Below are 6,961 nucleotides of genomic sequence, written 5' to 3'. Positions count from 1 at the left end.
AAACTAACAAGAACCGCTTTCAGAGACTGCAAAATAGACATGAGATAAATAGGAACAACATTTAGGACAGACTTAATAAGAACAATCTTACTAGCCAAAGATAACCATCTATGATTCCAGGATAGGATCCTTCTAGAGATAACTGAAATGATCTTATCCCAAAACTCAACTCTATCCTTCTTAATGAAGAAAGGTATACCAAGATAAGAACAAGGAAGATTTTCAGATGCAAATCCCCAAAAAATCTTCAATCTATCCTGAACCAATTGTGAAGCATGAAGGAAAAAAATCTTTGACTTATCAACATTAACTCTCTGACCAAAAAAGGATGCATAATTCTGTATTATCCCCTTTTATCACTCTTGCCTCACCCAAAGAGGCCTGACCAAATAACAAGGTATCATCTGCAAACAAGCAATGCGAAATTCTTTGTGGAACATTACGAATCCTAATTCCCTTCCAAAGCCCTCCCGACTTAGTGGATCTTATAGCCCAACTGAACATTTCAGCTAGAAGAATGAACAAGAAAGGAGACAAGGGATCCCCCTACCTCAAACCCCTAGAAGAGGAGAAAAAACCACAAGGGGAGCCATTAATTAGAACTGAGAACCTTGCAGAATAAATACAAGCACGAATCCATTTGACCCATGCCTTGGAAAAGCCCAATTTAAGTAGAACAACACACAATGCCCCCCATTCTACTCTATCATATGCTTTCATCATATCTAATTTGAGGATCATGGCCAAGATTCTCTGAGTAGAAATAGAATGCAGAACCTCATGTGCCACTATAGCTCCCTTTGTTGTCTCCCTTCCTAGAACAAAACCACCCTATTCTAAAGAAATGATTCTAGGTAGAATTTTAGCCAACCTTAAAGAAATAGCCTTGGTAAAAATCTTGTACAATATATTACATAAAGCAATAGGGCGAAAATCAGCAAATGTCTTGGTAACCTCTTTTTTAGGAATAATTACAATCATTGTAGTATTAAGCTCTTTCAAAATAGACCTATTCCTTCTAGCTTCCTCAAGGGCCAATAAAACATCATTCCCCACAAAATCCCAACATTTCTAAAAAAATAAAGGAGTAAATCCATCTGGTCCCGGAGCCTTATCAGGGTTCATTGCAAAAACAACATTCTTAACTTCATCCAAAGAAAAAGGAGACATCAACATTTTATTATCTTCCGAAGATACCAAAGAAGGAATATTAGAATAAATTAATATTAAATAATGATAATTATGATAATTATATAGTTATATTTTTATATTATTCTTATATTATTTTTTATTTTTATTTTCTTATTAAACTCTTTAGAAAAATATTTTTTTTAATATTATATTTCAATCTCCCATCAACATAATAAGTAGTTATAAAATCAATTAATACTATAAATAGTATCTTTAATTTAGCATAGGGTTAGTCATTGGGTTATTTTTTTCTTGCTTCTTTTTATTTTTTGGTTTTTGTTTTTTGTGATATTTTTTTTTAATTTCTTTTCATTTTTGGTCCATCTTGTCACACCCCTTTTCTTTTCAACCACACATTATCTCCCTTCCTCTTTATTTTTTATTTTTTATTGTAACTAGTCATTTTTGTTTTCTTTAGTTCTCTATTATCCTAACAATGGATCATAAGTGTGATCTAAAATGTTGATGCAAAAAATTACACATAGTCTAATTTAAAAATAGTAACAACCACGATTCAAAAGTCTTGAACTTCCATATTTTCTTACATGCATCCATCGCATAACTTGATCAAATGTTATTTTAGTGCTCTTATAAAGTGTCTTGTGAATATGAGGTGATTCATATCAATGTTGGGATCTATTTTGATTACAATATTTGTAAAGTAATAATAAGTTCTTCATGAATTTTTACATGTATCAACAAATTTTCTTATTGAACATCTCAAAATATGACCCCTTGAGTCTCCTTAAGGGTTTGGTTTTTCAATGCCAAAATGATTTTGTGAAAAGTTTCTCATATTTACATAATTCAAGAAGTGACATGGCATTTTCATATCGATTCTAGACCTAGATTGACTTTTGAAAAGAAAAAAACCTTAGAAACATTACATTATTCCTTCATTGTATATTCTAGAGTTTTTAACCAAAAGTTTTAAGTTCTTTTTCTTTCTGTTTTTATTGTTAATGCTATTTAAACAATTGCCACATAGTGATGAGTACTTGCCATTTTAATATTATAGTAAAAAGGAAAAAATAATATTGTAGTAATTAAACTCTAATATGAAAAGTAAAATGAAAAAATACATTCACTATTCTAAATATAATAGAAGTAATAAAACATACATTCATATAATAATATAAATATAATAACTAAGTTTTTGTTGTTGCTTGTTAGATGATGCAAACTGTAAAAGGATATAAATGCACGTGATTTTTTTTTAAATAGTATATTTCATCAACTAATTATTCATTCACGAATTTTGTTAATTTTTCATAGCAATTAAAACTAAAAATTTGTCGAAACGTGACAGGTAGTAATTAAAATTAAAATAATAGAGGAATGAAGTGATGGATTTTACTTGCGACAAGTGACACATTTAATTTATAACTACAAGTCAAACATTGATGGAATAAATCAATGTAGAAAATGTGGACGTTTGTTAGTTTTTATGAAAAAATATTTCCTATAATTTGTCTCAAAATGTGTTTTTATTATAGTGGATCTATAAAATTCGTCTATAAGAGCCAAATTATTTTGACCAATCAAATAGTAGTAAAATATTTTCTAATTTAAAAAAATATAAAATATGTATATAAACTATACAAAAATTTGATTTTTTATTAAAATAGAAAAAATACTAGATTTTTAATTGGTTTAAATTCATTGGAATAGTGCTATGCCTAATGACAAGTACTACTAATTGATTCATAGCATTTTTTAATTTTGACCTTCAACTCAAATCCCTAGTTTTCATCACTACAATCTCGTAGCTCCCATACATTCTTCAAGAATAATAATAATAGTTATGTATTTGTTATTTAAAAGTTAATATATGTATTTTTTATTGGTAACACATGAATTAGCATTTATGAAAATAGTGCAAACTCATGATCTTAATAGTCTAATGGGGACATCACTTTGGATCCTCTTGGGATTTGCGCCAAGGTGATCCCCTTTCCTTACCTCTTCATTATGATGGCTAAAGGCTTGGGGTGATTTATCTCTTCTCCAGTAAGACATGGTATTATTGAGGGTTGGAATTGGGGCAATACAATTCCTCCCTACTCACATTTGTAGTTTGTAGACGACATTGCCTTGACGGGTTTGGCTAAGGTTAAGTAGGTTGTGAGTTTTATATCGGACTTGGACATATATTTGGCTACTTTGGGGCAAAGGATTAATGAAGGTAAGTCATCTATTTACTTCTGTAACACTCCTAAACTGGTATAGAACAAGATTGCAAGAATTTCCAAGTTCCAGGTTGGATCTCTCCCCTTCATTTATTTTGGCATCCCTATTGTTATTGGTTTAGTCCCTAAGGGATTTTGGCAGGATGGCCTAGAAAAATTTCATAGGAAAGTCTCCCACTGGATTCATAGATGGCTCTCTGTGGCTGGTCGCGTTACCCTGCTTAAGTCTGTGATCTAAGATCTTCCTTTGTATAGAAGTTTTGTGTAGGTTGCTCCTTCCAATTTTATCTAGGAATTCGATGCTTTGTCCCGTTGATTCTTATGGGCTAGAAATTTAGGAATGAGGAAATGGAGTTTGGTTAAGTGGACTTCGATTTGTAGGCCGAAGCGAGTTGTGGGCTTGGGTCTTCATCGGACTTCTGTTGATGCTCAAACTTTGGTAACTAATATTTATTGCAGATGGTGTTGCTACTAGGATCAAAATTCGACCAAGATACTTAATCTGAAGTATCTGGATGGGGTTGCAAGTACTGATGTGCCTCGGTACAACATTGAAAAGAAGGGGTCCATGATTTGGAACACTCTCAAAAGAGGGGCACTTCTTATTAAAATGGGTCTATTTTGGATTTGCAACAAAGGTTCTAAAGCCCTCTCAATCTGTCAACTCATCCCCATTTGAGATATCTGTGTGATATCTTTATGGCAGCTAGATGGAGTAGAGTGTAGGAATATAAGATTTTTGAGTGGCATGGACAAGTTAAATCAACTAGATGGAAAGGGCCGGAGGAATGGCCTCTAGGAGAATCAATTGAGGATAGGCATGAGATTCATAGTATCTTAGTTGGTAGAGCCTGCAGATCACTGGAAGCGAGGGGTTGCCTCACCTGGGGCTTTGACCCTAAGGGGAAATACACTATTACCTTGGGATATTAGGAGCTAGACAAACAAGTTTATGGGTGTGCAAAGATTTCATGGTGGAAGTAGGTGTGGAATAGATTTTCTTGACCTAAATTTAATTTTTTCTTATGGTTGGTTACTTGGAGTTGCTATCTCATGTGGAAAAATTTGAGATGGAGAGGTTTTCTTGGTCCCTCTATGTGTTTTCTATGTCAACAAACTGAGGAAATTTCTTCTCACCTTTTCTTCTCTTGCCCTTTCTCTAGGGAAATATGGCATTGTTGGTGGCTAGTTTGGCAAAAGTCTTGCTTCCATTTGTCCTCTTTGGTTGAGTTCTGGGACTAGGTGGGGGCCGCTCCACCCAAGACCTCATTTCTTCATATTGTTTGGGACATAGGTCCTTCTTTTATTTTATGGCATATTTGGTTAGAAAGGAATAGATGAATATTTCAAGGGAAAGGAATGTTAAGTCATCAATTGTGGATACAATTATGAGTAGCTTGCAGGAAACTATCATGTCTAACTATGAAATGTTTGGCCCAGTGGACGATAGTGATCAGACGAATATCCAGAGGTTGGGTTTGGTTGGATGTCAGGGCATGAATCCCCCTTGTAGGGATGGCTCACATACTGGGAAAAAGGTTAGATGTGATGGGTGTTGGGTGCCATCCTCTTTGGGGGTTTTGAAGATAAACATTGATTGTTCATCACATGGCAATCCAGAGCATGCTATAATTGGGGGAGTTGGTAGAGATAACAATGGTGTGTTTCAATTCTTCTTCTCCTCTTATAGGGGGAATTCGAACAATAAGTTGATGGAGGCCTTGCCAATTATTTATGCTTTAGAGAAGGGTTGCTTCTTGGGCTCAAGGAAAATGATTGTTGAGTTGTATTCTCAGATCATTGTGGATATGTTATCCAACAAGCAACTGGAGGGTGTTGGTTGGCATTTGCCTCATGTTCCAAGACAAATTTTTGAGATATGTGGTTCTTTGGACTTTGTTACCCTTTGTCATGTTCCTCGAGAATGGAATAAGGTGGTAGATTGCTTGGCTCGATGGGCTTTAGAGAAAATTGGTTAGTGGGAGGTGGAGGACTGGAGCCAATTGCCCTTGGATAAGACTCATGGATTTACTTATACATGTGGAGGACATGTGTAGACATATGGGTAGGTGGAGTGAGACTTGATTCTAGAGTATTTGTTTTTTGGCTTTATGTGGTTTCCTGATCTATTTTCTCTGTAATGACTTCTTTTGATTAATAAATTTTTACCCCTTTGAAAAAATAAAATGTTAAATTATTATTTTATTAGTCCTTGCTTATATATATATAGGCAAAGTCACTATCCTATATTTGACATTATTTATGATATTAGAGGATAATAAAAAAATTACATAAACAAAATTAATTTTTTAAAATCTTTTTAATATGTTTTTTTTTGTATTTTTAGCTTTTTTACTATGATTTAACTTGTAATTTTTAATGTAAAAGTTAAAATGTAAATCGTATCAATTTTAATATAGTTTATTTTATTTTATTTTTATTCTTTTATTTGAATTATATTTATGTTCAATTTTATAATTAAAAAAGTATTTGTTAATATTGAATTTATCTTTCAATTAATGTTATTATTGCTTGTAACATCAATATTTAAAATTATTATATTTTTTTTATATTTAAATTTAGATTAAAAATATAATTTTATTAACTAATATAATATTATAAAATATAATAATATGATGTAAACATGCTACATTTAAAAAAAACTAAATCTTGATATAATATTATAATATTATATAGCTAAATGTTATATATTTAATTTTTATATAAAATTATTATCCGACTATATTTATTTCATTTTTAAACTATATAATATAATTTATACTTACTATTATATACAATATTTTAATATTATAAATTATTATATATTATACTATATTATATACCATTTCCTATATATTTATCTCTCCTTCTTTATGTCTTTGTCTTTCTCTATCTTCATCCTACTCCCTTTATCTATAGACATGTGCCCCTCTATTCATTTATGTCTCTCCTCCTTTGTCCCTCTTGAACTATTCTTAGGTCTCTATATCTATATCTCATTGTCTCTTTATCTCTATCTCTCCATACTTCTTGTCCCAGATCTACCTTTATCTCAATCTTGTTATTTCATCCTCTCTCTCTCTCTCTCTCTCTCTCTCTCTCTCTCTCTCTCTCTCTCTCTCTCTCTCTCTCTCTCTCTCTCTCTCTCTCTCTCTCTCTCTCTCTCTCTCTCTCTCTCTCTCTCTCTCTCTGTGTGTGTGTGTGTGTGTGTGTGTGTGTGTGTGTCGGTAAGTGCACAAAGATGGTGGTCAAAAAGGGGGCTATAAGTGGACACGTTTTTTCAAAAATTAGGTGAACTTGAACTTGGAGGAAAAATTTGGAAGTCATCCACTCAAGATATGAAGATAATCAAAGAACAAATATTGTAGTACTTAGAATCTAGTTTCCAAACTACTAAACTTTTTCAAAATTTGATAAGATTAAGGGGGTCAAATAATTCGTGCACGAAAAACAGACCCTGATTTTTTCTAAAAAACATATCATAGTGTCTAACATGTGCATCAAAAAATTCATAGTTAGATTTAGTATTTTGACAAATCCTTTGGCAGAAAGATAGTTAAGAGTGAGCACAAGAAGTTGTG

The sequence above is a fragment of the Cryptomeria japonica genome, chromosome 10 (assembly GCF_030272615.1).
Source record: "Cryptomeria japonica chromosome 10, Sugi_1.0, whole genome shotgun sequence".
NCBI lineage: Eukaryota > Viridiplantae > Streptophyta > Pinopsida > Cupressales > Cupressaceae > Cryptomeria > Cryptomeria japonica.
This window is presented reverse-complemented; position numbering follows the sequence as displayed.